The sequence below is a fragment of the Microcaecilia unicolor genome, chromosome 3 (genome assembly GCF_901765095.1).
Source record: "Microcaecilia unicolor chromosome 3, aMicUni1.1, whole genome shotgun sequence".
In the NCBI taxonomy this organism is placed as follows: domain Eukaryota; kingdom Metazoa; phylum Chordata; class Amphibia; order Gymnophiona; family Siphonopidae; genus Microcaecilia; species Microcaecilia unicolor.
This window is the reverse complement of record NC_044033.1, coordinates 425,128,873-425,144,665: the sequence shown is the minus strand read 5'-3', so window position 1 is coordinate 425,144,665 and position 15,793 is coordinate 425,128,873.

The following is a 15,793-nucleotide window of genomic DNA, read 5'->3' as shown; positions in this document are numbered from 1 at the left end:
AGGAGAACTGCTGGAGGAGAGGGCAGGGGGGAGAGGAGAGTTGCTGGACATGGATGGATGGAGGGGAGGGGAGGGGAGAGAGGAGAGTTAATGTGCATGGATGGAGGGGAGGGCAGGAGAAATGCTGGACATGGTAGAGGAGAGGGAAGACAGGAAGGAGATGCACATGGATGGAGGGGAAAAATTCTAGACATTGATGTAGGGCAGGGAAGACAGAGGAAGGAGATGCACATGGATGGAGGGGAGAGAGGAGACATGCTGGACATGGAGTGGAGAAAAGACAGGAAGTAGATGCACATGGAGGGGAGGGGAGAGGAGAAATGTTGGACATGGATGGAGGGGAGGGAAGTTAGAGGAAAAAGATGCACATGGATGGAGGGGAGAGAGGAAAAATGCTGGACATGGATGGAGAGGAGGGAAGAGAGGAAGTGATATGAACATGGATGGAGGGGCGGAGAGAGAGGAGAAATGCTGGACATGGATAGAGGAAGTAGAGGAAAAATGCTGGACATGGATAGAGGAAAGGGAAGAGAGAGGAAGGAAATGCATATGGATAGAGGGGAGGGAAGAAAGAGGAAGGAGGTGCATACTGACGGAGATGAGGGAAAGGGAAAAGAGGAGAAAAACTACACATGGAAGGAGAAAATAGATTCTGGATAGAAACGGGGAGAGAGGGGGCAGATGCTGGATGGAAAGGGGAGAGAGGGGGGTAGGCGCTGGATGATAAGATTGAGGAAAGAAGAAACAAGAGACTGGGACCAACACAATTAGAAACAGTAAACGGCCAGACAACAAAGGTAGGAAAAAATGAATTTTAATTTTAGTTTAGGATAAAGTAGTGCGGTATCTGTGTTAATACAGAAAATGGAAATAAGGTAATATCTTTATTGGACTAATTTTAATACATTTTTGACGAATGTTTGGAGACCAAATCCTCCTTTCTCATGTCAGAACAGAATACCATAACAACAGTATACTGTCCTGACCTGAGGAAAGAGGTTTTAACCTCTGAAAGCTAATTGAAAAATATATTTAGTCCAATAAAATGACATTATCATATTTTCCATTTTATTTGTATTTGTTAACCTATAGTATAATGATTGAAATATGTCAGTTTTTGACATTTGCATCTCTTTATATTTGCACAGTACAGGGGGACTGAGGAGCGGGACTGTTTAGGGAAGAAGTCCTGGTGCACGTTCCAGACAGCCTACGAGTGGCGCTGCCACTGCTCAAGTGAAGACTGCAGAAGACAGCATTTTAAGGTACCAGGGGAGGGGGAAGGGGGGGGAAATGCACCTCTTGTAAACAAAAATTTTCAGCACCCCCAATCATTTTGAAAAGTTGGCTCCTATGCCTATAGCCTCTAAGACAGAGCCAGAGCACCCCATGATAGAAAGGGAAGAACCTTATTCAGGTAGTAGCGTTCAGCAGCCAGATCAAAGTTTGACTGATGATGAATAGAACAGCAACTTAGAAGTTAAAATACTCTTTGGTTGAAGAGGGCGCTATGTGGGATTACAAAGGAGAAAAGGGATCTCTAAGTAGTTGCTGAAAAGTGGGTCAGTAAGCTCGAGGCCAGGTACACTTAAGGAAAGTGAACACTGCTGAGGTTCCTGTGTACCAAGAAAAGTGCCCTCAGAAGGGATTGAGTGTGGAAAATTTGCTAGGGGCGTTACTAAAAATCTCTGGAGAGGGGCCGAAGAGAAGCATGGCAGAAATAGATGGCCCACATTTAACCACTAGGGATAGACCAGAAATTAGTGGCCTAGTGGTTAGAGCACTGGTCTTGCAATCCAGAGGTGGCCAGTTCAAACCCCACTGCTGCTCCTTGTGATCTTGGGCAAGTCACTCAACCCTCCATTGCCTCAGGTACAAACTTAGATTGTGAGCCCTCCTGGGACAGAGAAATATCCAGTGTACCTGAATGTAACTCACCTTGAGCTACTACTGAAAAGTTAGAGAATGTAAAAGGTTGGATCCAGGCTTTAGTAGCCACTAGGGAAACAATTAGATCAGATCAATAATGAAGTAGTTAAACTGATGATGAAAGGCAGGATATCAGAGCAAATAGGGCTTGTTTCTGAAAAGAGCTGGCAAGAAAGGTGTGAAGCTGCAGCTAAAGATCTAAAGAGGAACAGGATAGGGCTTATCACCAGAAAGAAGTGAGTGATCAGCTCCTTAAGTCTTTGAGGGCAAGATGCATCAACCAAACGTAAAAGTGCTTACCGAATTTGAAAAAACGAAGAATGCACTAAAAATACACCTCAGAAATGTTCGGTACGGTATTCAAAAGTCAGATGCATGAAAGTTTCGCTAATCTGGTGCAATCCCCCGTAGCGGAGTAGGAAACGCATGCGGACAGAAAGCACACGTTATCGGCATTAATCCAGAATGTAAAAAAAAAGGATCGGGAGGGGGCAAAGGCGCTCATCAGGAGCATCCTTTATGGACAGCCTTGGCCCCCCCCCCCGCCCCGCCCAAGGTCGCTGCTGCTCCCCGCTTCCCAAAAATCAAAACTTTAAGCTGCCCCGGCCCCCCTCCCTTCTTCTCTTCTCTCCAGCTCCGCCTCCACTTACGTCAGACGGGGGCGGGCCCATGAGGAAAGGAGGGACGCCCGAAGACTCCGCGAAGAGGCATCAGCTGTTCTTATTGCCCGTGCAGCACCTTCACACAGAGGTGAGAGGCACTGCGCAGGCCCGGTAAGAGAGAGGGGGGCCCGGTGGAGGGGGGAGCGGCGGCGGCGACGACCTCAGGGGGGGCGGCGGGGGTGGGGCATGGGGGGCAGAGGATGGCGGAAGGCGGAGCTGGGGGATATAGAGAAAGGAAGAGAGGAAGGGAGGGGGGCCGGGGCTGCTAAAATTTTGATTTTTCATGCAGGGGGAAGCGGGGAGCAGCGGGGATCTCGGGCGGGGCGGGGCAGGGGGGGCAAGGCCGTCCATACAGGACGCTCCTGATGAGCGCCTTTGCCCCCTCCCGATCCTTTTTTTTTCCTTTTATTTTAATGCAGGGGGAGCGGGGAGCAGCGGCGACCTTGGGCGTCAATAAAGGACTCTCCAGACGCACGTTTTTGCCCCCTTCGCAATTTTTTTTTTGTTTTTACATTTAACTTTTTAGCCGGGCAGCCCCAACGAGAGGTACAGACCTCTTGTTAGCTTTACGGTAGTTTTCCAACGTTAGGGCAAGCGGAAAACTTTAGTGCATCTCATTTCAATAGGGTTTCTACACGAATTGCTCATCTACATTCCGTTTTTGTTAGCTGCTAGCGTCATCGGAAAATGGCCTTTAATGCATGCCACGGTTAAAAATTTGTTCGTTAAAGGGTCGTTAAAGGCTCATTTTGTTTAGTGCATCTGGCCCTGAGTGCTGAGTTAGCGGAGGAAAAGGTCCTTAGGAGAAATAAAAGAGGAAGAACTGACCCTGTTGAGCCAAACACTTGAAAAGATGGAGCACTAGCAAAAATAGGTCCAAGAATTGGGGCGGGTGCATGCCCAAGCTTTAGCCCAGCTCTCCGAACAATTGAGTTAGACCCAAGACTTAGGTATAGGCCTGAGAAAGGCTAATCACACCCTGGAGACTAAATGTGAAGAAATAACCCATAGGGTAGCAGTCTTCTCTCGGAGTAAGACTATTGTGGAGCAAGAGAGGGATAAGGTAGAAGCCAGTCTGAAAATTTTCCAAGGAGATCCCACACAAAAGGACCAGGTCCAGAAAGATCTAACAGAAAGAATAAATAGCCTAAAGTTGGGACTGGAGGAGAGGACAAGTCAATTAGTCCAGGCCAGTGCCCGGGCTGGAGAAGCAGTAAAGCTAAAACTTCAGCTAAAGGTCAACCAAGAGCATTTACAGGGGAAGTACAACAAAACTTGCACTTGGCCTCACAGCTGAAAGGGGTAGAAATGGAAAAGGCCAGTCTGCAGAGGCAGCTGGACAGTGAAAAGGAAGAGAAGGACACTCAGCTGTGCAGGGACATAAACAGACACCCAATTTTGGGTGGGCCTGAGCCTAATGTGGGTGGGCACAAGAATCCCATCCGACATATCTCCCTCCACTCCCTCCCCCAGGCGACCAATAATTTCTCAATTCCACCTTCACCACCTTCCCCTCCTCCCCTTAATACTTTTTCAAATCTTCAGTTCTTCACTGCCAGGAAACAGTGACTCATACCCGCTGCTCTCACCAGTCCAGAGCCTTCCCTCTGACTTGGTACCACTATTGTGGAAACAGGAAGTCACATCAGAGGGAAGACTCTGGGCTGGCACGAGCTGCGGGTATGAGTCGTTGTTTGCAAAACATTGAAAGATTGAAAAGGTACAGAGAGGTTGAGTTGATAGATGCCAAAATGCCTGTGAGGGAGGGGATGGAGAAATGCCGGGAGTCTACTGCTGATGAGGCTTGAGGAGCCTCACCAGCCACATCTACTACTACTATTACTACTTAGCATTTCTATAGTGCTGCCAGGGTTACATCAGAGTTGTGCCACTTATGGTTGGGCCTGAGACTAAAGTGGGTGGGCACAGACCCACCTGTGGCTACGCCACTGCAGCTGTGTGAAGTCCAGGGACAGCTGCAGCCAGAAAAAGAACAGAATATAAGGCTTGGTAAAGAGGGCAAACAGGTTCAAGCCAACAATGTGAAGCTGAGAGAGCAGTTAAAAGAAATAGGAGAGTTACAGGAAGCCAGGGATTCTAGCTCTCAAGCAGAGGCTGTAACACAAAGACTTGGTGCTGAGATGGGGGCCTTATAGAAGCAGCTTCAGAAGAGGAGTTCCATCATTTTAGTCATTGTTATTGAACCTTTTCTAATTCCGCTATATCTTTTTAAGATACGGTGACCAGAATTGAACACAATACTCAAGGTGAGGTCGCACCATGGAGCAATACAGAGGCAGTCTTATTTACCATCCATTTCTTAATAATTCCTTAGCATCCTGTTTGCTTTTTTCTCCGCTGCCGCATACTGGGCGGAAGATTTTAGCATATTCTCTACAATGATACCTAGATATTTTTCTTGGGTGTTGACTCCCAAGGTGGACCCTAGCATCAGGTAACTATCATTTGGATTATTCATCCTAATGTGCTTCACTTTGCATTTGTCCATATTAAATTTCATCTGCCATGCCCAGTCTTCCAATTTTAGGTCTTCCTGCAATTTTTCACAGTCCGCATGTGTTTTAACAACTTTGAATAGTTTCGTGTCATCTGAAAATTTAATCACCTTGTCATTCTGATTTCCAGATAATTTATAAATATGTTAAATAGCATAATTATCCTTAATGGCTGCGCAGAAGCAGACTGCATTCAGGAAGCCTAAGTCTGAAGTGTTTCTAAATAGCCTGCCACACTACCCAATTTATTATTGTCCCCTTTCAGTCATTTTAGCAGAAGCTTTCTCAGTGCATTTAGACAGTTTTTAAAACTAAGTAAGGTTAATCTGCAGCATAGATTCAATGCACACCAAAGCCAATGATTTTACACATGCAGACATACCTGATGACGCTGCATCCATTGATACAGAAGCAGGAACCAAAGCCAGAACAGAATCTTGCTGCAAAGATACTTGTGGAGAGAGATTCTTGCCATCTCCACGGACCAAAAAATCCTCAGACAGTGAGGATTTATCTTCCTCGAGTCTTAACACAGTCTGTGAGGATGGGATATGCTCACCTGAGGACAAAGAAGCTTCAGTAGGAGAAAGGGATTTCAGGTCATGGGAGGTCAGCTGACTTTAACAACAGGACATGCTGATCCATCAGGTCCTTAGTGCTGCCCGAACTTGTCTTTCCACCTGAACTCCCCACAGAATGTTCTTCTGCTTGACCATGTTGAAGACCTCTAAACAATCAGAGATCCCAACTCCTACGGGGCTAGTCCCTTTGGAATGGGACCTGCCCCTTTGGTCACGCTCCTTCAGGCACACACCCATGGCCATGCACTGGTGGAAGTGCAGGAATTTTCAACTCCTGGGGTCCTCACCAGAACATCAGGGATGGCACCTGCTTGGATACTGCATTGCCTTTTTCTACCTACTCATCTCGTCTATTATTCTGGTATAATTAACTTTTGCCCTCTCTAACAATATTCTGTATTCATTTTACTATGTAAGCCGCATTGAACCTGCTTTGAGTGGGAAAGCGCGGGATACAAATGTAATAATAAATAAATAAATAAATACTGTTCCCAAAAATATACATATATATTTTTAATGAGTTTAAGAGTCATTAGTCATTAGAGTACTGATGGTATTTTGACTTTTGCCTAATTTAACTAATTTATTTTGACTTTTGACTGATTTAACTATTGGATTAGCCCATATCTATCTACCTAGATCTATAGATAGATAGATAGATAGATAGATAGATAGATAGATAGATAGATAGATATATTGGGATTTATTAACAAGGCGGTGAACAGCAGGTATAATATTGGTGTGGTTTTCCATAAAGTAGTAGCAGTATGTCTGAGAGCATGCATCAAATGTCCAGATAGCTCACAGTCCTCACCCATGAGATCCACCTCCTTCCAAAACTCTAACAGACATAGCAGAGGGGTAAGAACAAAAGTTTTGCCTAAAGTTTTCCAGATCTTATCTGCCACTGCCACCTACTGCCAGAAACATGTCCTGAAGGATCAGGATCACAACATATGGAAGTGGTCACCTGTAGTACCCCCCCCCCCCCCCCCCATATATGCATATTCATCTGGGATATCCTGAAAACCTAGCCTGTTGGTGGCTTTTGAAGACTGGGAGTGATGACGAAGGACCTAGTCTGCAGCTGTCTCACTCCTTTTCCCAGGTCTTGTTTGTCTCTCATTCTCTCTCATGCTCTGCTTGGCTTTTTAGACTGGAAGCTCTTTGGGCAAAGACTTGTTATACCTGAATATTTTTACCATTGTGAAACTCTACACCCAATAGCACTATAAAAATGATTAGTTGTTATTATGTTTCTCCCCTCATCATCTGTTCTGCATCTTCTTCTTCTTCCTTTTTCTTTTTTAGATTGTAAACCATTCAGGTAATACGTTGGATGGGCAGGGTAGAAAATCCCTAATAAACTTGGAAACTTGGATCTTAGATTGTAAACTCTGTGAGACAGGGACTCTGTCCCTACTGACAAATATTTCTTTCTTTTTTCCCCCCATGCTGCCAAAACTCCCTTCCATTTGCATCATCTACTTCTTTCCTCCCTCAGACTAAATGATCATTAATACTTACTAGTATAATCCCCCATTACAATGGTGATTACTACAGTCATCTGAGAGAATGTTCCAGAGTCTCTGGGAGCGGTCTGAAGTTGTGGGAAGTCATCTGAGATATGGGAGGTACAGGATCCAGAAGAGGATGGGTTCTTGGAATAAGATGTAGAGGGAAATGTTTCTTGGTACTGATTGACATTAGAGGTGGAGTTTAAAGGTAATAAAAGTTCTTGTTTGTCTGAGCACATGGTCTTTGGTTGACTTCACCCCTGCAGGGATCCTTGGAGGAGATGGGGTATCTTGGAAAGGCCAGATAACCTAAGGCTGAGTTAAGAGGGAGTTACTGTCAGCCAAAGGCAATAACTGTTTGCAGGGTCGTGCCTAGGGTCTCTGGCGCACCCCTGCAGACCATCAGTTGGCGCCCCCCTGCAGACTATCAGTTGGCGCGCGCGCTCCCCCCAGACCTGCCTGGCTCCAAGGCACGTCTAGGGCGCGATGGAGGAAATGTCTGGGTTTGGCCTGAGCCTCCTCCGCTTCATCCCCAATTCCCCGGCGCTTTAAATTTACCTCTCTCCACCACCGACGTCTGCACAGTGTCAGTGAAAGTGCTGCCTGTCTGACGTCTCTGCACCAGCCTTCCCTTTGCTCGTTCGTTCTCTCTGTGTCCCACCTTCTTCTGACGTCATTTCCTTGAGGGCGGGACACAGAGGGAACAAACGAGCGAAGGGAAGGCTGGTGGAGAGACGTCAGACAGGCAGCGCTTTCACTGACGCTGCGCAGACGTCGGAGGCGGAGCGAGGTAAATTTAAAGTGCCGGGGAATCGAGGATGGAGCGGAGGAGTAAGTTTTTTTTTTTAAAATACAGCTCGACGGCGCGGCGCCCTTGAAGGCAGGCGCCACCCTGCGGCGCTTACCGCACTTACTGTGTTGGCATGGCCCTGACTGTTTGAGAGGAGTGCTCTGGGTAGGCAAGGGGAGGCTAGCTCATGAGCAGGAACAGGGAAGAGCCCAGGGGCTTAGCTATGGGTGGCCCTCCCACCCAAGCGCGCACACTGCAGCGTGCAGCAGCCCCTGCATCGGCATCGCTTAGCGTACCACGGCAGACGGTGAGACGGCACCCGCTCAGCTGATCTCCAGGCTCCAGCGAGTCCAGCCCACCTACCTTTCTGGCTTGCAGAGGGCAGAGGCAGACTCGGAGTCGACAGTCGGCACTGAAAAATGCAGGTCGCAGCTCGTTATTCCAACTTCCATCCTACATGGTATATGACCCGACCGTGTGACGTGGCTGTGTGCGGTAGCGTGCTCAGCCTCGCTCCACTCCATCCACTTGCTCGTGGCCATCAGGGCAGGCTAAAAAAATAGGGTTGACCTGCTGAGCATTGAGCTAGTGTGAGCCTGGCCCTGGGAACGTTGGAATCCAGTGGGAAAGGTTGAGAATCGAGTTCCAGTCTCGTCGGTACCGAACCGTGATGCAGTGCAACTTTAATGCCAAGCAGCTGCCAGCCCAGCCCACTAGCCCAGCACAGCAGGTAATAAAATTTTTAATGCTTTTTTTTTTACGTCATAATTTTAACATCATTGTGTAATTTTTTTTTAAATTAAGCTAACTGGGGCCTGGACACTATTAAAATTTAAAGTTGTGGAATTTCTGGGTGGGGTAAGCACTTCACTGCCTAGGGCAAAAATGTATATATTTAATGATTAAAATATACCTTTTTTTGCCCTGCAGTGAAGAGCCCACCCCCCACCCAGAAGCCCACCACCATGACCAGCCAGCGTTTTGATTACTCTTTTGTAATCAAAATGATGGCTCTGGTCTGGTATTGGGCTTCTGGATTGGGGGGGGGGGGGTAGACGTCTCACTGCCTAGGGCATTGAGGAGCCCATCCCCACCCAAAAATTTCCCAACAATAAATTTTAATAGTGCCAAGCTAGCTTAACTTTAAAAAAAAGTTGTCTTTCTCTCATTTTGGTGGGTTTTTGGGTGGGGATGGTCGCTGCAGTGCCTAGTTAAAAAATTTTTTAAAAATGTGTAGGTGCTGGCAGTTTTCTCTGGGTGGATCGGTGCTTGCAGAAGAGCTGGGCATGAAAAAAGTTTTTTTTATTTAATTCCATAGGGGGTGGGGTAGGGAGTAGGACAGGGCTGATGCTAGGCTATAGGGAGGAATGGGGTGGAAGAATAGAGCTGATGCTTAACTATAGTATGGATGGTGGGGAACGGAAGGATGGATGGGGGGGGGGGGGGTGGTAAGGTAGAGAAGGGAAGGGCTGATGCTGAGCAACAGGGATGGATAGAGAGTATTGAAGGGGAAAAGCTGATGCCAGGCTGCTGGAATGGAAAATTAGAATTAGAAATGTGTGTGTGTGTGTGTGTGTGTGTGTGTGTATATGTATATATATATATATATATACAGTGGTGGAAATAAGTATTTGATCCCTTGCTGATTTTGTAAGTTTGCCCACTGACAAAGACATGAGCAGCCCATAATTGAAGGGTAGGTTATTGGTAACAGTGAGAGATAGCACATCACAAATTAAATCCGGAAAATCACATTGTGGAAAGTATATGAATTTATTTGCATTCTGCAGAGGGAAATAAGTATTTGATCCCCCACCAACCAGTAAGAGATCTGGCCCCTACAGACCAGGTAGATGCTCCAAATCAACTCGTTACCTGCATGACAGACAGCTGTCGGCAATGGTCACCTGTATGAAAGACACCTGTCCACAGACTCAGTGAATCAGTCAGACTCTAACCTCTACAAAATGGCCAAGAGCAAGGAGCTGTCTAAGGATGTCAGGGACAAGATCATACACCTGCACAAGGCTGGAATGGGCTACAAAACCATCAGTAAGACGCTGGGCGAGAAGGAGACAACTGTTGGTGCCATAGTAAGAAAATGGAAGAAGTACAAAATGACTGTCAATCGACAAAGATCTGGGGCTCCACGCAAAATCTCACCTCGTGGGGTATCCTTGATCATGAGGAAGGTTAGAAATCAGCCTACAACTACAAGGGGGGAACTTGTCAATGATCTCAAGGCAGCTGGGACCACTGTCACCACGAAAACCATTGGTAACACATTACGACATAACGGATTGCAATCCTGCAGTGCCCGCAAGGTCCCCCTGCTCCGGAAGGCACATGTGACGGCCCGTCTGAAGTTTGCCAGTGAACACCTGGATGATGCCGAGAGTGATTGGGAGAAGGTGCTGTGGTCAGATGAGACAAAAATTGAGCTCTTTGGCATGAACTCAACTCGCCGTGTTTGGAGGAAGAGAAATGCTGCCTATGACCCAAAGAACACCGTCCCCACTGTCAAGCATGGAGGTGGAAATGTTATGTTTTGGGGGTGTTTCTCTGCTAAGGGCACAGGACTACTTCACCGCATCAATGGGAGAATGGATGGGGCCATGTACCGTACAATTCTGAGTGACAACCTCCTTCCCTCCGCCAGGGCCTTAAAAATGGGTCGTGGCTGGGTCTTCCAGCACGACAATGACCCAAAACATACAGCCAAGGCAACAAAGGAGTGGCTCAGGAAGAAGCACATTAGGGTCATGGAGTGGCCTAGCCAGTCACCAGACCTTAATCCCATTGAAAACTTATGGAGGGAGCTGAAGCTGCGAGTTGCCAAGCGACAGCCCAGAACTCTTAATGATTTAGAGATGATCTGCAAAGAGGAGTGGACCAAAATTCCTCCTGACATGTGTGCAAACCTCATCATCAACTACAGAAGACGTCTGACCGCTGTGCTTGCCAACAAGGGTTTTGCCACCAAGTATTAGGTCTTGTTTGCCAGAGGGATTAAATACTTATTTCCCTCTGCAGAATGCAAATAAATTCATATACTTTCCACAATGTGATTTTCCGGATTTAATTTGTGATGTGCTATCTCTCACTGTTACCAATAACCTACCCTTCAATTATGGGCTGCTCATGTCTTTGTCAGTGGGCAAACTTACAAAATCAGCAAGGGATCAAATACTTATTTCCACCACTGTATATATATATATATATATATATATATATATATATATATATATATACACACACAAGTAAAAAAGGCCCGTTTCTGACACAAATGAAACGGGCGCTAGCAAGGTTTTCCTCGGCTCCCCTGCACCCACCCATGTCCAGCGACCCTCCTCTCCCCCTGCGCCCACTGCAGCCACCCATGTCCAGCAAACCTCCTCTCTCCCCTGTCTCCCCTCCTGCCACCCATGTCCAGCAACCCTCCTCTCTCCCCTGCCCCCCCCGAAGCAACCCATGTCCAGCGACCCCCTGCCCCCCCTGCAGCCACCCATGTCCAGCAACCCTCCTCTCTCCCCTGCCCCCCCTGAAGCAACCCATGTCCAGCGACCCCCTGCCCCCCCTGCAGCCACCCATGTCCAGCGACCCTCCTCTCTCCCCTGTCCACCCTCCAGCCACCCATGTCCAGCGACCGTCCTCTCTCCCCTGCCCCCCCTCCAGCCACTCATGTCCAGCGACCCTCCTCTGGACATGGATCAGCTGTGAGGCATGTTTTTTTTCCCCCGGGTTCTGAAGTTGACATCATAATGGCTATGGTGATGTCAGCCTGATCTACGGAGCCTAGCAGACCAACTCGGAATGAGCCACGGTCCCAGGCAAGTCAGAACGTTGGAGGTGAGAATTATTAAATAGGATATATATATGGTGCCCACCCATATTAGCTCTGGGCCCAGCCAAAATGTCAGATCTGGCTACGCCACTGGAAGAGCCTATTCAAGAGTGCAGCTCAGTGAAGTGCAACTCTAGAGGAGAGGTCTGATCCTGGAGGAGTTTGCTGGTGACAACCAATGCTATCAGCACAGCCTTGGATTATAGAGCCCAAAGGGATGGGCAATGAATTGGAGGAGTTGCAAATGTATATATACTTCAGGAGTTGCTATAAGAATCTGTTTAATTAGTGGATAAGACCATACCCAATAGTCTTGGATGGACAGAAAACCTCTTAAACCAAATGCTAACTGTACATAAGGATATATGGAGTTTGGATTAACTGCCCATTGCAGAGTTCAGTAAAGTTTGTATAAAAGATAATTCCTTGGTGTGGTAAGTGTTCTTTGAGTGTGAAAGGGTGAAAAGCCTGCTGCTGGACTGTTAACGATACTAGGGATAAAGCTCAGCTTAACATTCTATGACCTTCTGGATTTTGTCTGGCCCCAGCCTGCACCCAAGCTCAATTGAGAGAGACTGAATAATGTGGGGGAAAAATAAAGAGAGTGAGTTTCATTTGTGGCCCGGGTCAGTCAGAAAGGCCAAACACTCCCTCAGTCCTTTCTTCAATGGCTCTGACTTAGCATAGGTGGGGCCAAGCTCCTCCGACAGCATTAGCAGTGGCGTTCCGAGGGGTGCTGACACCCAGGGCGGATCGCCGATGTGCCCGCCCCCCGGGTGCAGCACCCCCCCATGCAGCGCGACCCCCCTCCCAGCGAAGGGACACCCCCCACCCCGGCAAAAGACCCCCCCCCGGGTGCACGCCGCTGGGGGCTGCCGCGCACCGGTCAGCGTCATTCGTTTCCATGCTCCCTCTGCCCCGGAACAGGTTATTTCCTGTTCCGGGGCAGAGGGAGCATGGAAACGAATTACACTGACCGGCGCGCAGCACCCCCCCAGCGGCGTGCACCCGGGGCGGACCGCCCCCCCCTTGGTACGCCACTGAGCATTAGTATTGTTTGTTTATTAGGATTTATTTACCACCTTTCTGAAGAGATTCACCCAAGGTGATGTACAGCAAGTACAGCTTGACAGAAAGCTTACAAATTTGTTAATGTAAAAATAGTGGAGGAATGGCCTAGTGGTTAGGGTGGTGGACTTTGGTCCTGAGGAACTGAGTTCAATTTCTACTTCAGGCAGAGGCAGCTCCTTGTGACTCTGGGCAAGTCACTTAACCCTCCATTGCCCCAGGTAAGCACATTGAGCCTGCCATGAGTGGGAAAGCACAGGGTACAAATGTAACAAAAAAAAATAGTGAAATAATCAACTATAAGCATAAATACAATTAATGAGGTAAACTGTATTGGCAGGGAGCTCCAAAACATAGTAACATAGTAGATGACGGCAGAAAAAGACCTGCATGGTCCATCCAGTCTGCCCAACAAGATAAACTCATATGTGTATACCTTACCTTGATTTGTACCTGCCTTTTTCAGGGCACAGACCGTACAAGTCTGCCCAGTATTTCCTGCCTCCCAACCACCAGTCCCGCCTCCCATCTCCGGCTCTGGCACAGACCGTATAAGTCTGCCCTCCACTAACCTCGCCTCCCAACTACCAACCTCTCTTCCCCCACCTGCTCCGCCACCCAATTTTGGCTTTTTTTCATGTGACAGTGACTTTCCCCCTTTGAGCAGCCTGCTGGCACCAGTGGCGTAGCTACGTTAAATTGAGGGATGGCCTTCAGGAATTGGGAAATTTGTTTGGTAGCTATGTGGTGCCAGGGGGGCCTGGGCCCCCATAGATTTGGCTCTGGACCCCCCTGCCGACAACCCGCCCGATCCCCCCTCCCGCCGCTGACTCGCCGTCGCATACCTTTGCTGGCGGGGGACCCCAACCCCCACCAGCCGAGGTCTTCTTCTCTCAAAAGGCTTCCTTCTGTTTCTGATGTCATAAAAATTTCCTGTTTCATTTCAAGTGAAAGGAGATCCCTTGTACATCTTTATTTACTACTACGTATCATTTCTATAGCGCTACCAGACGTACGCAGCGCTGTACACATGAACATGAAGAGACGGTCCCTGCTCCACAGAGCTTACAATCTAATTAGGACAGACAAACAGGACAAACAAGAGATGAGGGAATATTAAAGTGAGGATGATAAAATAAGGGTTCTGAAAAAGTGAATAAGGGTTAGGAGTTAAAAGCAGCTAGACCCTTTTGAACATTCACCCCTTAGTAGAAAAGTCCCATAACATCATGCACAAATATAAGAAAGACAGATGGTCGTCTTTTCTGATCATGAAATTTAAGTCAGGTTATATAACCTTGTGGAACAATTGAAATGCTAGACATATCCAACACTGGGGATGTGCTGGTCAAATATCTTAATTTTTTAAAATTTTCCCTATTTGTTTTTAGGAATTTTCATTTTATTTAGGTTTCAAATGTTTTGCACTTTTGGGGGCAGTGTTATCAATAGTGTGTGCAATCAATCAAACAGTGTACGCTTTTGAGCAATAGAGTGCATTCGGACAGAATGACATTGAAAATATTATTGAGATTCCCCATTTCATTTCAAACAAATGAGCATCCCTACTAGACCAAACAAAAAAACAGCACCACGGGCCTTTAAAATGGAACAAAGTTCTTTAATGAATGAGCCTTGACCCGACACGGGCCGTGTTTCGGTGACTAGCACCTGCGTCAGGGGTCACAGTGATGACGTGGAAAACTTGGGGAATAACTCGAATATTTTCATCTACAATATTCCTTACCCCACGTCTCACGTAGCAAAATGGATACAGAAAGTGAAGGTGCCTTGGTGCTTTATAACTTTTGCTACGTGAGACGTGGGGTAAGGAATATTGTAGATGAAAATATTCGAGTTATTCCCCAAGTTTTCCACGTCATCACTGTGACCCCTGACGCAGGTGCTAGTCACCGAAACACGGCCCGTGTCGGGTCAAGGCTCATTCATTAAAGAACTTTGTTCCATTTTAAAGGCCCGTGGTGCTGTTTTTTTGTTTGGACTTTAGTTTGTACTTTGTTCCCTCTCTTTTGTTATACCCAAGTTACATCCCTACTAGACACCATAAAATCAATTCTATAAGCTGGAGCCTAAATTTAGGCTCTAATAGCATGCATATGTTACAGAAGTCTAGCACAAACACACATCATTGGTGCCAATAACTGGAATTTACAGGCTTAAGTGCTACAGCTGTGGTTGTACTACAGAAAGGCGGTATATCAAATGCATGACCTCTATACCCATATGTCCATTTCCAAGATATATTTTGTGACAAGGAGATGAATATGCTTTTTATTTTCTAAAACAGACTTCCAATGGCCCCACAGGAAAACATTATTAAAAAAGCACCAACCAGTCTTTAAGCTAAGATTTTAGTAACTATTTTTTTAATTATTATTAAACCAGGTCTGCAGTTACAGTGATTGTTATTCTGAAGTCCCTGAAGTCCCATAAAGCATGGTAATTTAAGCCCATTTGTACTATTTAGTAAGCCTGGTTCTGGGATTTGTCCTATTACCTAATATTTCCACTCTGTGTTACTGTGAGAGCACTGTAAATGGCACTTTTCATGAGCCAGCTCTTCTGAGACTAGCAGGCTGTTCATGTAGCATACTGGTAGATTCTTTTTTTTTCTCCCCCCACCCCCACCCCAAATGCACATTGGCTGCTTGTGTCTGAGAGTATTTGTATGAAAGCAGAATTGTGCTGCACAGAGAGACATTATATCTGATGACAATCCTAATTCCAGGCATTGTCTGCATAAAAAAGCTATTGTCTTTTCTTAAATATCTGCTGACCAAGGTGCATGTATCAAACAAAGCTTTGGCCTAACTGATCCTAGCCTGGGGGATCAGTTTATCACTGAGTTTGTTTAAATTTCCTGTT